The 17,387-nt window shown below is 36.4% G+C and overlaps 1 non-coding gene across 1 annotated transcript; it reads left to right on the top strand.

Moving 5' to 3' along the window:
* Positions 1 to 523: 523 nt before the first annotated feature.
* Positions 524 to 596, top strand: LOC126058010 (small nucleolar RNA SNORD65). Its single transcript, XR_007513046.1, has one exon. It is a non-coding gene; the product is annotated as a small nucleolar RNA SNORD65 (small nucleolar RNA).
* Positions 597 to 17,387: the final 16,791 nt, after the last annotated feature.

Here is a 17,387-nt window from a genome sequence, read left to right as displayed (position 1 = left end):
CATTTGCCTAGGTTCCTTCCAAGGTCCTGGGTGAAGTTCCAGAAATGTGTTTGCAAAGATATGGGTTTTTGGGTTGATGAAGTGTTCTGGAGTTAGCGGTGATGGTTGCACAACTTTGTGTATGTACTAAAGACAATAAAATACTTTCAACTGCAATAAGTTAAGACTATTGTCTCTTTCCACTCCAATTTCCCTCCATTATACCTTCTCTCATATTACATGGTAATAGAGTGGTTTTCTCCATTTTGAGAATCTAGCAATGGGGAAATCTAGTTAGGAATACTTTTTAATTTAGTTTATATAGATATCTTTATGTGGTTTATAGTCACTTTTATGTATAATTTAGTTATTGGTAGCTGTTCTGGTACAGGAATATTCCTACTGTCAATTTTGATGAATCACCCAGGCTCATGACGGAAAGAAGAAGGGCCAGAGATTGTATCAACACATGGACACATCATAGGTTACACAATACTGGAAAAACATATATAGTGAAGGAGAAACAAAGTTTAAGATGTAGGAAGCCTGATCAAATCACCCAAAATAGCTGGAATTACTGGCAGAAAGTGTAGTGCTGAACCCTTAATTTTCTGAAGCTATCTTTTATGCTGTGATTGACAGCGGAGGTGGAAAGTGAGATTAATAGTCTAGGTTCTTTGCAGGTTATGTTCCCAGAGGACGATCAGTAGGCGTAGAATTTGGACTCAAAAAGCCTAAACTAAAAAAACCCCACAAGTTTGGACTCAAAAAACCTGAACCATGTCAGCATTTGGTGTAAAAACTTGGCAGAAACATGCTCAACTTGCTCGGTATCAGAGAGAGCCAAGAAATGTATTTGGCAACTCTTTTTTCTGGGACAGGCACATTTGGTATCATTAAATTTATGAACTTTCTAGCATTGTCTCTTGCCAAACTGCCCAAGAAGAGCATTTGTATATTTTACTATTTACATTTGGTGGGAAGGCTCAGTTCTTAAAGCTAGAAGCTGTAAATTTCAATTTGTTCTAAAATGTTCCCACACAATTATGAACTAATAGTGTAATAAAGGATTGTCTTCTGGGGAAAAAAACAAAAAGTGAGAAGCCAAAAGCTGGTCTGTGGAAAATTCTCCCAAACATTAACCTGTTAAAACCTTTTGCTATGTAGTAGATTTCTGCTCAAACTGACCCAATAGGACAGAGTAGAACTGCTCTGCAGGGTTTCCAAAGAGTGGCTGGTGGATTCAAACTGCTGACCTTTGGGTTAGCAGCCAAATGCTTAACCACTGCGCCACCAAGGTCGTTTCCAAACATTAGACATGTAAAATTATAAATGGAGGATTTTGTTCTCATTGACATCTGATCAGAACTAAAGTTCTCTCAGTCAGGGGTATACTCAACAACAAAGTACATACAGTTATAAATGCACCATGCATCTTTTATTTATTTATTTTTATGGGAATTGTGCAAAATATCATTAATCAATAATTTTTATGTTTGTAGAACACAAACCTATAGCAATGGCACAAAGGGTGAGTATGTCTGTGTAAGGTCACACATTTTATGTACCCCAATGTATTGAATTTTATCTTAGCATATCTAACAGAGTTTATCCTGACAAAGTCTGATGCTTTCTGAGGAATGGCACACATCATTGCTACTGAGGCAGGATATGATCAACCATGTTAGAGGAAAGTTTCAATAAGCTATCTGTGGTTGCCATAGAATATACCATTATAAATTAATTATTATCAAAGAAACAATCAAAGAATAAGCAGCCAAAATTGCTGGAAAAAAAGCATAGTGAAGATGTGTCACAAATTCTGAATAAAAGTATCATGCTATTTTTATAGATCTTATGATGTTTGAAATATTTCCTTATATATGATAACAATCTGATGAAATTCTCCAATTTTTCACCTATTTTAAAAATATTTCCTTGCCTGAATAAAATTGTTGCCTGTCAGCTCCAGTACCTGAAACACCTACAGTTTTGTTGCTATTGTCTGTTTTTTCTCTTGGTTTTCAGACTTCTGGTCCTATTTCTTGGAATGACTAGTAGTTTTTCTTTGAATGCCAGACATTGTGCATATAAAATTCTAGATGCTCTAGAGATACTTTTCCCAGATAGGGTAAATCTTTAATTTGCTAGGCAGATACCATCTTAGATTGAGGTTTGCAAATTTTTCTTGTAAGTGGTCAGATAGTAAATATTTCAGGTTTTGCAGACCACAGGAAAAATCATGGGTGTTATATACATTTATAGGACACGGGAGAACAAATTTTTACACATTTTTATTGATGAAACTCAAAATATAATTTTAATAATTAAGAATTTTTTTTCCTGTAATACAAATCTACTAGTGAGAAAAATGGAATTATTTTGGGGGGATAACATTTCATTTAATTGGGGTTTAAATTTAGTTTTTCTACCATCAAAATTGATTTAAAATGCTCATCTAGTAATGTTAGATTTAGCAAAAAAAAAAAAAACCCAAAGCAGGTCTCATAGCTAGGTCTAACTATAAAACCAAAACCAAAAACCCCGCTGCTTTCAAGTTGATTCCAACTCATAGCGACCCTATAGGACAGAGTAGAACTGCCACATAGGGTTTCCAAGGAGTGACCAGTGGATTCAAATTGCTGACCCTTTGGTTAGCAGCTGTAGCTCTTAGCTACTATGCCACCAGGGTTTTACAGATGTCATATTTAAATATTTGAAAAAATTTTTTTTGATGACAATGATTCAATGAATAAAGAATATCAAGAAAGAGAACTTGTGTAAAACACCAAATGAAATTCCTGATTTGAAAAATACAATAAATAAAATAAAAAATTCAGTAAAGGGACTCAAAAGCATATTTCAAAAGGCAGAAGAAATAATTAGTGAATTTGAGATTAATAGAAATTACCCAGTCTGATAAACAGAGAGAAATTATTTAAGAAAAATGAACAGAGCCTCAGAAACATATGGGACACTACCAAACATACCAACATATGTGCAGTGACATCTCAGAAGTAGATCCAAAGTAGAAAGGTACAGAAAAATACCTGAAGAAATAATGGCTTAAAACATCCCAAATTTGATGAAAAATATTAATATACACATCCAAGAAGTTCAACAAACCCACGTAGGAAAAACTAAGAGGTTTTTAAGTAGACACATCATAGTCAAACTGTTGAAAACCAAAGACAAAGGAAAAATCTTGAAAGCAGCAAGAGAAAAATGGCTCATCACATACAGAGGGATAACAATATGAAAAATGACTGTCTTCTCATCAAAAACTGTGGAGGCTAGTAGGCATTGAGCTGATATAATCCAAGTGCTGAAAGAAAAACAAAATACAGCTGTCAACCAAAATTGTATGTCTGGAATATCTATCCTTAAAAAATGAAGGTTATGGAAAGATGTTCTATGTTCTTTGAAAATACTTAATATTGTTAAGGTGTCAGTACTACCCCAAACAATCTATAGATTCAATGCAATCCTAATCAAAATTCCAACAGTCTTCTGAAATGGAAAAACCAATCCTCAACTTTATGTGGAATGGCAAGAGGCACCAAATAGCTAAAGCACTGTTGAAAAAGAAGAACAAAGTAGGAGGACACACACTGCCTGATTTTAAAACATATTATACAGCTATAGTAATCAAGACAGCCTGGTACTGGTATAACAATAGACACGTAGACCAATGGAATAGAACTAAGACTCCAGAAATAAACCCACACATCTATGGACAACTGATTTTTGACAAGGTTGCTAAGTTCATCTGATGGAGACAGAAGAGCCTCTTCAACAAAGGGTGTTGGGAAAACTGCATTTCCACATGCAGAAAAGTGAAACAGGACCTGTGCCTCACATCATGTACAAAAATAAATTCAAGATGGATTAAAGATGTAAATATTCAAACTAAAGCCATAAAATTCTTAGAAGAAAATGTAGGGACTATACTGCAGGGCCTAGCTTTTAACAATGGATTATCTAATATAATAGCAAAAGCACGAACAGTGAAAGACAAAATAAATAAATGAGACCTCATAAAAATTAAAAACTTTTGTTCATCGCAAGGCTTTACCAAAAAAGTGAAAAGACAAGCTATGGACTGAGAGAATATCTTTGGAAACCATATATCTGATAAGAATGTAATAACCAAAATATGTATAAAACTTCAATACTTTAACAACAAAAAGGCAAATAACCCAATCATAAAATGGGCAAAGGACTTGATTAGACATTTCACCAAAGAGGACATTCAAATGGCCATCAAACACATGAAAATGTGCTCAAGGTCGTTATCCACCAAAGAGATGCAAATAAAAACCACAGTAAGACACCATTTCACTCCCACCAGGATGGCTAAGAAAAAACAAAATAACAAATGTTGGCGAGGATGTGAGGAAATTGGAGCACTTACTCAATGCTGGTGGGACTGCAAAATGGTATAGCTGTTGTGGAAAACAGTGTGGCTGTTCCTCAAAAAACTATAAATAGAACTACCATATGACCCAGAATTCCACTCCTAGATATATTCCCAAAAGTCTTGAAAGCAGAGACTCAAACAGAGAGTTTACACCAATGTTCACTGCAGCACTGTTCACAACAGCCAAAAGGTGGAAACAATCTAAGTGCCCATCAACAGATGAATGGTTAAACGAAATGTGGTACATACGTACAATGGAATATTACTCAGCCAGTAGAAGAAATGAAGTCTTGATATATGCTACAATATGGCTGGAGCTGGAAGACATTCTACTAAGTGAAATAAGTCAATCACGAAAGGACAAATGTTGTATGAATTTACTTACATAAAAAGATTTGAAAAGGCAAATGTGTAGAGACCAAAGTTTATTAGTGCTTACCAGGTGCAGATGTGAGTGGGAAAGCGGGCCTTAATGGTGATGGAAAAATCGCACTGATTAAGGGCAAGGTTGCACAGCCAATTATAGCAATTGTGGTGCAGAGAATATGGCCCTTCCAGCCATAGTCTTTGTGACCCCCACACGATGACTGGGTGAGACTGTGCAACTAAGGTGTTTGTGGACCACCAAAGGAATTGAACAGCCTGATAATAATGTAAATAAGGTGCCTTAAACCCTTGTGGGGGTGGGACCTTGCAAATGAGGTGTATGGAGCCCTAAAGAAAGGATTGGTCAGTTTTGCCATCCTGCTAAGGCTTAAAAAGAGCCATCCCAGAGGGGGAAAGGGGATCTCACTACCATCAAGAAAGAAGAGCCAGGAATGGAACACATCCTCTGGTCCCAGGGTCCCTGCACTGAGAATCTCCTAGACCGAGTTGCCAGAGAGAGAGAACACTTATGCCGGAGAAGTCACCAGACTGTGTGAAGAGCGGGCGAGCACGGTAGATATGGCAGCAGCAGAACCAGGAGACTGACAAAAGATGGTGTAGGGGCCTTCCAGGCCATGGAGCGAGGTTACTACAGTAGGTGTGCTGACCTATGGAACAAGAGACCTGAGTGTCTTTGGGCAGGAAGCTTGCTGGAGGAGTGGTGTGGTTCTGGGTACTTATAGAGTTAGGCTCGCCGACCCAGGAGCGAGGGAGTTGAGGGTCTTCAGGCTGATGCTTCTAGCAGAGTAGGGTGCCTCTGGGTACTTATTAGTGAGTTACAGAGCTTTGTATTGCTTGCCGGAGCAGCACAGAGGGAGGCTGAGCCAGATACTGATGGCTAGGAAGAAGACTGCCTGTGGGCAGGGCTACAAAGCTGTCCTCGTTGAAAAACTGTATCCTGAGTCATTTCTGATCCTGAATTGTAACCTGTTACTTCCCAAATAAGCCCCATAACTATGAGTTCTGTGTGGTCATTGTAAAGAATTATCGAGCCCAGTAGAGAAGTACAGATTGCCATGGGAGGAAAGGTTTTATGTCAGAATTGCTAAAAAGGTTGGAGAAAGAAGGTATGTTTGATTTTCACCTCATAGGAATCAGTCTTGGGCTGATGTTGGTGATTCTCCTCCCACTTGTGAAATTAGAGGACCTCGTCTGCCATGTCATTTTTGCAGTAATTGATATCATTAAGTTGTGTACCTGTAAAAAGTTGAATTGCCAAAAGCTGTGTGATAGTTTTTTTTTATTATATAGTGTGATAGATATATTTACAACAACACACACACAAAAGAGTAGATGCTGAGACTGCTTATGTACAACCAAAAACCTCATGAGATTTTGTTCCTTGGTTTGGAGGTTTAAGGTCTTGGTTTCATGGGACATCCCAGTTAATTGGTCTAATAATCTGTTTAGTGCCCCTGTTCTACCTCCTAGCTCATTATGTGGTGCCTGGGATCTTAAAAGCTTGCAACCAGCCATCCAAATCATGACAATTGGTCTCTATTCACCTGGAGCAATAGAGGAAGAAGTAGGGTAGGAACAGGAAGAGGATGTAGAATGTGTGGCTAATTGCCTCCATGAACAACTGCCTCCTTTGCCATGAGACCAGAAAAACTGGCTGGTACCCTGCTACCATTACTGAACATTTGGAAGAATCCTGAACAAAAGGGGGAAAATGTAGAACAAAATTTTGAATTCTCATAGACTACAGACTTTTGGAGCATGGGGGCTGGATTAATCCCTGAAACTATTGCCCTGAGATAATCTTTAAAACTTAAACCAAAAATATTCCCTGAAATCTTCTTAAAGCCAAACAGTAGTTTAGCTAAGTAAAAAATGTCTGCCTTGAGAATTATGCTCTTTTAAGAACTATCTATATGGATTTTTTTATATGGGATCAAAGCGACAACAGCAACTCAGAAGATTACAGGGGGAGCTTAGGGGGCAGTGAGTTTATGTTAACGGGGGAGGAACAACTCAGAAAAGGAGGGTGGGAATGGCTACACGACTCAAAGAATGTAATCAATGTCACTGAATTGTGCATGTAGAAACAGTTGAAGTGGTGTATGTGTTGCTGTGTATATTCTTGACAACAACAACAACATAAATTAAAAAAATAAAGGTGAAATAAAGACATCTACAGATAAACAAAGACTGAGAGAATTCGTTGCTAACAGAACTGCCTTACAAGGAACATGAAAGCAAATCCTCCAGGCTGAAAGGAAGTGACATGGGACTTGAGTCCATGAGAATAAATGGTAAATATAACAGATGATACAAATATTTTTTCCTAATTTCCTGTTTAACTTCTTTTAAAGACACATGATTGCACAAAACAATGTTTATAAGACTGTGTGATTGGATTTATATCATATATAGACATTTTTTTTTTTTTTACATAGTATATATAACACCAGCACAAAGGGGAATAGGAAGAGGAAACACAATGAACTAAAGTTTCTCCATTTTCTTCAAGTTAAATTACCATTATTCTGGAATAGAGTGTGATAAAATTAAGATGCATATCTTAATCCCTACAACAACCACTAAAAATAACCCCAAAAAAGTTAGCTAAAAAAAAAAAAAAACAGAAAAATTAAAAAGGTGCACAAAAATATTTATCAAATACAAAAAAAAAAAATGCAGTAAAAGAGGAACAAAAGAACAATAACACCATCAAACAACTGGAGAACAAATAGCAAAATGGCAGGAATAAACCTAACCATATCATTAATTGCATACAATTTATATGGGTGAATCATACCATTTTTTAAAATCCAGATTACCTTACTGGATAAAAAGGGAGACTTAACCCATATGCTACTTAAAAGTGACTATCTTAGCTAAGTACTACTCTTATAACAGAAATATCACAAGTGGATGCATTTAACAAACAGAAATTTATTTTCTCATAGTTTAGGAGGCTAGAAGTCTGAATTCAGAGCAAAAGAGGCTTTCTCTCTCAGTTGGCTGTGGAGGAAGGTCCTTGTCTCTTCAGCTTCTGTTCCTGGTTCCTTGGAGATCTCCATATGTCTTGGCATCTATCTTACCCCATCTCTCCTCTGCTCACTTGTTTAATCTTTTTTATATTTCCAAAGAGATCGACTGAGGATACACTCTACACTAATCCTGCCGCATTAACATAACAAAGACAACCTATCCCCAAATGGGATTATAACCACAGGCATAGTGGTTAGGATTTACAGGACGTGTTTTTAGGGGACATAATTCAATCCATAAAAGAGACATATCTTAGGTTCAAAGACACAAATAAATTGTAAAGGAAAAAGATATTCCACGCAAACAGTAACTTAAGACAACTGAAGCGGCTAAATTAGTATCAGACAAAATAGACTTTAAGATAAGGAATACTTTTTTTTGTTGTTGTTGTTGTTAGGTGCCGTCGAGTCCGTTCCAACTCATAGTCACCCCGTGTACAACAGAATGAAACATGGTCCAGATCTGCGCCATCCTCATGATCATTGTTAAGCTTGAACTCATTGTTGCAGCCACTGTATCATTCCATCTCATTGAGGGTCTTCTTCCTCTTTCCATGACCCTCTATTTTACCAAGCATGATGACCTTCTCCAAGAACTGATCCCTCCTGTTAACATGTCCAAAGTACATGGGATGAAGTCTCACCATCCTCACTTCTAAGAAGCATTCTGGCTGTTCTTCTAAGACAGAATTGTTTGTACTACTGGCAGTTCACGGTATATTCAATATTCTTTGCCAATACCATAATTTGAAGCCATCAAATATTCTTTGGTCTTCCTTATTCATTGCCCAGCTTTCACATGCATATGAGACGATTGGAAACACCATAGCTTGGGTCAGACGTATCTTAGTCTTTAAAGTGACATCTTTGGTTTTTAACACTTTAAAGAGGTCTTTTGTGGCAGGTTTGCCCAATGCAATGCGTCATTTGATTTCTTGACTGCTGCTTCTATGGGCATTGATTTAGATCCAAGTAAAATGAAATCCTTGACAACTTCAGTCTTTTCTCCGTTTATCATGATGTTGCTTATTGGTCCAGTTGTGAGGATTTTTGTTTTCTTTATGTGGAGATGCAATCCATACTGAAGGCTGTAGTCTTTGATTCTCATCAGTAACGTAGGTTGTTAATGAGTCTTCTTCCTATCCTGATGCCCCATTCTTCTTCACATAGTTCAGCTTCTCGGATTACTTGCTTAGCACACAATTGAATAAGTATGGTGAAAGAATACAACTCCGACACAAACCTTTCTTAACTTTAAAACCATGCAGTATCCCCTTGTTTATTTGAATGTTAAAGCATATAGTATCCCCTTGTTCATTTGAATGACTGCTTCTTGATCTATGTACAGGTCCCTCAGTACAATTAAGTGTTCTGGGATTCCCATTCTTTGCAATGTTATCCATAAATTGAATGCCTTTGCATAGTCAATAAACACAGGTAGATATCTTTCTGGTATTCTCTGCTTTCAGCCAGAATTTGACATCAGCAATGACATTCCTTGTTCCAAGTCCTCTTCTGAACATTTCCCTGTCACTGTACTGCTGCAACCACTTCTGAATGGTTGTCAGCAAAATTTTAGTAGCATGTGATATTGACGATATTGTTCAATAATTTCCACATTTGGTTGGATCACCTTTCTTTGGAATAAGCATAAATACAGGTCTCTTCCAGTTTGTTAGCCTACTGGAATACTACTAGACACAAAAAGGAGCATTTCAGAATGATAAAAAAGTCAATATATCAGGAAGATAAGACAAATATAAATGTGTAAACACCTAAAAACATAACCCCAAAATTGTTGTTAGTCACTGTCGAGTTGATTCTGACTCATGGTGACCCCATTGTGCAGAGTAGAACTGCTCCATAGGGTTTTCGAGACTCTTATCATTTGGAAGTAGACCAACAGGCCTGTCTTCTGAGGTGCCTCTAGATGGGTTTGAACTGCCAACTTTTTGGCAAGTAGTCAAACGCTTAACTGTTTGGGCTACCAAGGGACTCCTAGTCCCATAATACGTAAAGCAAAAACTACATAAAGCAAAAACTGGCACAATTGAAAGAAGAAATAGGCAAAAATAGTGGTTACAGATTTCAATACTTCACACTCAATAACTGATAGAACAGTTACATAAGAAATTAGCAAGTATATAAAAAAACCTGAACAGCACTATCAATAAGCTTGACCTAACCGATATTTGTAAAACAAGCGCTCCACCAATGACTCAGAACACACATTCTATTTAAGCATTGATGAAGTATTCTCTAGGGTAGATCATATTTTGGGTCTCAATACAAGTCTCAATAACATAAAAAAGTTTAACATGTCCTTTGACCACAATAGAATTAAATTAGAGATCCACAATAGAAAGAAATTTGGGAAAAATTCCTAGTATTTGGAAATTAAACAAGACACTCATGTAAGCCATGATTGAAAGAAGAAACCACAAGGGGAATTTTAAAAATATTTTAAATCAAATAAAAATAAAACAACCTATTAAAATTTATGGGATGTGGCTAAAGTAACACTTAGAGGAGAATATATAGCTTTAAATGCCTGTATCAGAAAAGAAGAACAATTTCAAATAGATCACCTAAGCTTCCACCTTAAAAAACTAGAAAAAGAAAACCAAACTAAATCCAGAACAAATGAAAGGATGGAAATAATGAAAGTTGAATGAAAATCACTGAAGTAGAAAATAAACAAAAAATAGAGAAAATAGATTAAATAAAGTTTAATAAAACTGACAAAACCTTAGCTAAACTGACCAAGAAAATAAGAGAGAAACCACAAATTACCAAAATTAGGAACAAAATGGGGCTATCACTACTGACCCTATAAAAATTACAAGGACTATAAAGGAATATCATAAGCAATATTATGCCATCAAATTAGACATTTTAGAAAAAATAATCCTAGAAAGACACAAATTCCAAAAATAGATTCAGGAAGACACAGAACATCTGAATAAACTTATAACAAGAAGAGAAATTGAATTAGTAATTTAAAAATCTTCCAACAATGAAAAGTCCAGGTCCAGATGGCTTATTGATGAATCTTATTAAATATTAAAAAAACAAATGAATTATTCTTCCCAAACACTTTTAGAAAATAGAGGGAAAAGAACATGTCCCAACTCATTTTATAAGGCTGGTTATTACTCTGATAACAAAGTCAGACAAAGACATCACAAGAAAACTAGTCAATATCAAGAACATATATGCAAAGATCATTTTACAAAATATTAGAAAACAGAATTCAGGAACGTACAAAAAGGATTATGCACCATGAATAGTGGAATGTATCCAAGGAATGCAAGGTTGTTTTAACATCTGAAAATCAATTAACACAGTATACCATATTAATAGAACAATAAAGAACAAAAATATCATTATCTCAACAGATAGAGAAAAAGTATTTTAAAAGTCTATTGAACTCCCATTCATGATAAAAAAAAAAATAATCTCAATAAACTAGAAAGAGAATTTCCTCAACCTGGTAAAAGGAATCTATGAAAAATCTATAGCTAAAATCATATTTATAAGGTCACTATGAGTTGGAATTGACTTATGGCAATGGGTTTGGTTTTTGGTTTTAAAATAATTTTTAGTGGTGCAGGACTACAAGCTTTCCCATTAAGATCAAGGAAAAAAGCAAAGATGTCTACTCTTGCCACTTTTGTTTAACTTTATACTGGAGATTCTATTTAGTACAATGAGTGGTTTAAAAAAAAAAAAAAAAAAGCATCCAGTCCAGGTTGGAAGGTTGGTAGAGGAAGAAATAAAACCGTGTTTATTTGCAGATGTCATGATCTTATATGTGTAAAATCCTATGAAATCTCAAAACTCCTACGACAAGTACTAAATAATTTTAGCTAGGTCACAGGATGCAAGATAAATATACAAAAATCTATTGCGTATCTACATACTAACAATAAAAAAACAAAAAATGAAATTAAGAAAACAGTTCAATTTATAATAGCATCAAAAATAATAAAATACTTAGGAATAAATTTAACAAAAGAAGCCAAAGACTTGTACACTGAAAAGTAAAAAGCATTGTTGTGAAAAATTAAAGATCTAAGTAAATGGAGAGGTGTTCCATGGTCATGGATTAGAAGACTCAATACTGTCAAGATGGTCATTTTCCTCAGCTTGATCTACAGATTCAACACAATCCCTATGAAAGTCCTAGAAAGCTTTTTGTTTAGCAGAAATTCACGAGCTGATTCTAAAATGTTTGTGGAAATGCAAAATACCTAGAGTAGCCAAAACAATTTTGATTAAGAACAAAGTTGGAGGACTTATATAACCTGATTTCATGACTTGCTATAAAAGTACAGTAATCAAGACAATATGGTATTGATTGACATAAGGATAAACACATAGATCAGGTGTTGGCACACATTTTCTAAAAAGAGACATAATAAATATGAGTCTGTGGTCTCTGTTGCGATTAATTTTGTCATTGTAGTATAAAAACAGACACAGATGACATGTTAGCATGTGAAATGACCATGTTCAATAAAACTTTATTTACAAAAATAAGCTGTGGACCAGATTTAGCCGAGAGACTATAGTTTGTGACCCCTGTTATAGATCAATGGAATAGAAATGCGAGCTTAGAAACAAACTCTTACATTTGCGGTAAATTGGTTTTTGACAAAATTGCCAAGGCAATTCAATGGAGAAAAGGTAGTTTTTTCAACAAATGGTAATGAGGTCATTGGATATTCATATGTTAAAAAATGAACATGGACCTATGGACCCTTACCTCACACCATATGCAAAAATTAATGCAAAAAGGGTCATAGTCCTAAGTATAAGAACCAACATGGTAAAACCTCTATGTCTAAGACTTCAGACATGTCACCAAGAGCACAAGCCATAGAAGAGAAAAAAAAAAAGATAAATTTGATTTCACTAAAATTAAAAACTTTTGTGCTTCAAAAGACAACATTATGAAAATGAAAAGAAGGCAGAGACTCAGAGAAATTACTGAAAATTATATACCTGATAAAGGACATGTATCTAGACTATGTAAAGAACTCTTATGACTCAATCATCAGACAAACAACCCAATCGAAAATGGACAAAAGACTTGAATAGAAATTTCACCAAAGAAGACATCTGAATACTTAATAAGTACATCAAAAGATGCTCAACATCATTGGTGACTAGAGAAATAAAAAAAAGTAAAACCACAATGAGGAGCCACTATACGCCTACTAAGAATGACTATAATAAAAAAGATAGACAATACCAAATATTGGTGAGAATGTGAGGAAAATGGGAACTCCTTTACGTTGGTGATGGGAATGTAAAATAGTACAGCTCCTTTGGAAAAAATTTTGGCAGTTTCTTTAAAAGTTAGATATAAACGTACTATGTGACCCCCTATTCTACTCCTAGGAATCTATCCAAGAGACGTGAAAATAGGTCCACACAAAGACTTGCACATGGATGTTCACATCAGCATTATTTGTAACAGCCCCAAATTGAAAACAATTCAATTGTCAATCAATAGACAAATAGGTAAACAAACTGAGGTATATTTTTACAAATAGAATATTATTTAGCAATAAAAAGAAATGAAATACTGGTACACGATACAGTATGGATAAACCTCAAAACATGATGCTAAATGAAGAAGCAGATGCGAAAGACTACATATATGAAGTGTCCAGAAAAGGCAAATTTATAGAAACAGAAAGCTCATTGATGTTTGCCTAGGATCAGTGGTGGGCATGGATATCAACTAAAGATGAACTTGAAGGAAAAAGTGGATTGTGATGGTTGCACAACTCTATAAACCAAACCGAACCAAACCCACTGCTGTCGAGTCGATTCTGACTCATAGTGACCCTATACAACAGAGTAGAACTGCACCATAGAGTTTCCAAGGAGCACCTGGTAGATTCAAACTGCCGACCTCTTGGTTAGCAGCCCTAGCAATTAACCACTACACAACCAGAGTTTCTGCACAACTTTATACATTTGCTAAAACTCATTGAACTGTACACTTGCAGCGGGTGGATTTTATGGTATATAAATTATGCTTCAATGAAGCTGTAAGAAAATAGGAATAATTTTTATCACACAAATTCTAGCTCTATTCAGTAGTTTGACAATGTTGTCAGGATTCATTCAATCTCTTTCTATTTTCAATTTGCCATCCTTACAGTGTTAGCTTTCATCCTCATGCTAGCTAGTTGCCCCATGACCTAGGCTGCCACTGACCTAGGCATTATATTCACACTCAACACAGGAAGAAGGGAGTGGATGAAAGAAGGTGCTGACAGTTGTGTCTGTTCCTTTTTGCTAGAAATGCAAGCTTTCCCATAAGTCTTAAGTAGGCTTCAACTTGTATCTTACTGGAAAGACCTGTGAAACATGACTTTTTTCACCTCAGCTTCAAGGAAAGCTGAGAAAATGTTCATCTAGTTTTCTAACCTCTCTCTTCAGCAAGGAAGAAGGTGTTGGAATGGGTGTTGGGATATCCAGTCAAGAGTTTCTGCCACTCCTTCCTTTTCCATCAAAGAACATCAACTTTAACGAACATATTTCATTATATCTAATGGGTTCAAGTTATGTGTGTAGGTATTTTATGGAGGGAGGGGTGTCACTGGTATTTGAATCATTTTGAAAATATAAAATTATATTTCTCTTTATAACCACATAGCTTTAATTATTACTAAAATTTCTTCCTGACACAAAACTACAGATCAAACTTCACAATGATGGGAAGGGCCTCAAGACAAATATTAGAATACCTGCAATTCTTATCCTTAAAACACTTTTTTGTAAGAAAGCAAATTAAGACAGCTTTCAAAATAGTTGGCAAAAGGACAGGAAAAAGAAACAAATACTGCTTTTATTGAATGTACCAGGCCCAAACAAGCCTTTAATACCTCTGTAGAAATCTTTTATGAAGAAAGATTCACCCCAGGTATCAAATGTTATAGGGTTTTTTTTTTTTTTTTACTATAAACACCCACCTAAATTTGTTCCCCTACTTTTAGTTGTGTGTTCACGCTAGTTCACGAAACCTATTAATGCATCTCTTCCCAACTCTGAGTTCAGTGGTGTACGTGGTTGAAATTGGTGGGAGTATTTATACCACAGAAATTGGCAAATACTACAGATCAGTTTCATATCCCTCCCCAGAGAGCTAGTTAAACAGTTACCAGCACACCATTGCTTATTTTCAACATTTTTAGAGGGGTTGCATTACCCACACATAAACTAATTCTTCCCCTCCCATACACAAACATAAACCCCCTTTGAAGGTTGATTTTTTTTTTTTTCTCCTAACTGATAACAACAACAACAAAGATCCAGAGGGTTTTCAATCGCTGATTTTCAAAAGTAGAGGGCTCTGAGGAGAGTCTGAGTAGCTTGAACCTTCAACGTTTTGTATCATCCAAGGATTCTGGAATTGAGTTGTTGTATTATTGGCTGCTGTTGATTCCTACTCATAGTGACCCCATATGACAGAGTTGAACTACCCTATAGAGTTTTCTTGGCTGCAATCTTTACAGAAGCAGATCACCTGGTCTTTCTCCCACAGAGCCCCTGGATGGGTTCGAACTGCTGACCTTTTGGTCAGCAGCCAAGTGCTTAACCGTTGTGCCACCAGGGCTCCTTGGGAATTGGATAGAGGATAGTAAACAACTGAACTATTGGGAGCATCAGAAAGGGACTCAGCAGGACCAAGGACTTTTCATGCACAGTGATACTTTGTTATTAAGTAAAGGGTATTACAGAAAATGTTGCTCTAGTAGAAGCCCTGATGACGCAGTAGTTAAAGTGCTTGGATGCTAACCAAAAGGCGATTTGAACCTACCAGCCGCTCATTGGGGAAAAGATGTGGCAGTCTGCTTCCCTAAAGATTTACAGCCTTGGGGAAGGGTGGGGAGGGAAAAATCACTAATTAAATTGCAGACAAATGTTAACTTTGATGAAGGGAAAGACAATACATGACATTGGGGAAGTCAGCACAGCTCGACCCAGGCTAAGTCGTAGAAGCTTCCTAGACACATCCAAACACCCTGAGGGACTGAGTTACTGGGGCTGAGGGTTGGGGACCATGGTCTCAGGGGACAACTAGGTCAATTGGCATAACATAGCTCACAAAGAAAATGTTCGACATTCTACTTTGGTGAGTAGCTTCTGGGGTCTTAAAAACTTTCAAGTGGCTATCTAAGATACTTCTATTGGTCCCATCCCATTCAGAGCAAAGGAAAATGAAGAAAACCAAAGACACAAGGAAAATATTAGTCCAAAGAACTAATGGACCACATAAACCACAGCCTCCATTGGCCTGAACCCAGAAGAACAATGGTGCCCAGCTACCACCACTGATGGCTCTCACAGGGATCACATTAGAAGATCCCAAATATAGCAGGAGAAAATGTAGAACAAAATTTAAATTTACAAAAAAAGACTAGACTTACAGGTCTGGCAGAGACGGGAGGAACCCTTGAGACTATGGCCCCTGGACACTCTACTAACTCAGAACAGAAGCTGCTCCGGAAGTCCACCTTTCAGCCAAAGATAAGACAGCTCTGTAAAACAAACGGAGCTCTGGTGGCACAGTGGTAAGAGTTACAACTGCTAACCAAAAGGTTGGCAGTTCAAATCCACTGGCTGCTCCTTGGAAACATGAGGCAGTTTTGCTCTGTCCTATAGGGTCTCTGTGAGTCAGAATCGACTCTGAGGGCAATGGGTTTGGTTTTTAGGTTATTCCTTGATTTCCTGATAGAGTAAGACAATGAACTAATTAATTAAGCCCATGATTGCTTCAACTTTTGATTGCTGTGGATGCAAGAGGTGCTGTGTTTTTCCATTAGGTTTAACAAACATTCATAGTCCTACTTTAGCTTCTCTCTTTTGTTTTCCTATAGATAGGAGGACTCCGTAAGGACAATTTTAAGTTGTTAGGAAAATTCTGTCACTAAAAACTGCTGGCCCTCTGCCTGTTCTTGATACTCAAATCTTACAGGCACAACCCAAATATTTCCACTTATTTCAAGGATGTACCTCAATTTTAAAAGAGTTCTCAAAATAAAACCAACTTCAATGAAAAATACATGATTTCCTTTTCAGTACTTTTGTGGTGAGAGTGCATGTGTGTATGTTGTAATATTATACAAAATGTTAGTAATTAGTCGAAGCAATTGTTTGAAGGAACTCATTTATTAAGAGATTTCCTGGGCACTAGAGGGTCTATTTATTTAAATGCTGGATTTATTCTCAGCATTACTATATGTACCAGGAGAATTTGCATGAACAAATTATTCAAGGGCTACATTACTTAAGGCATTCTTGGGGCATTTCCTGAATTTGGGCCCCATCACAAAATACTTTCTACGTAATAGTGGTTATCAACATTCAGTTGGTTCAACTGGCTTAGATATCTTAAAAAAGAGGAAAGTAGGGAGAGCAATAACATACAAGGTATGTACAAAATATGTACCAAAAAAAAAAGGAACCCAGTCCCACTAAGAATTGGCCCCTGTTTTATAGAACTTCTTGACATAAGCCCCAAAGAAATCTATGAGCAAAAAATT

The sequence above is a fragment of the Elephas maximus genome, chromosome 1, assembly GCF_024166365.1.
Source record: "Elephas maximus indicus isolate mEleMax1 chromosome 1, mEleMax1 primary haplotype, whole genome shotgun sequence".
Lineage (NCBI taxonomy): Eukaryota > Metazoa > Chordata > Mammalia > Proboscidea > Elephantidae > Elephas > Elephas maximus.
This window is presented reverse-complemented; position numbering and strand designations above follow the sequence as displayed.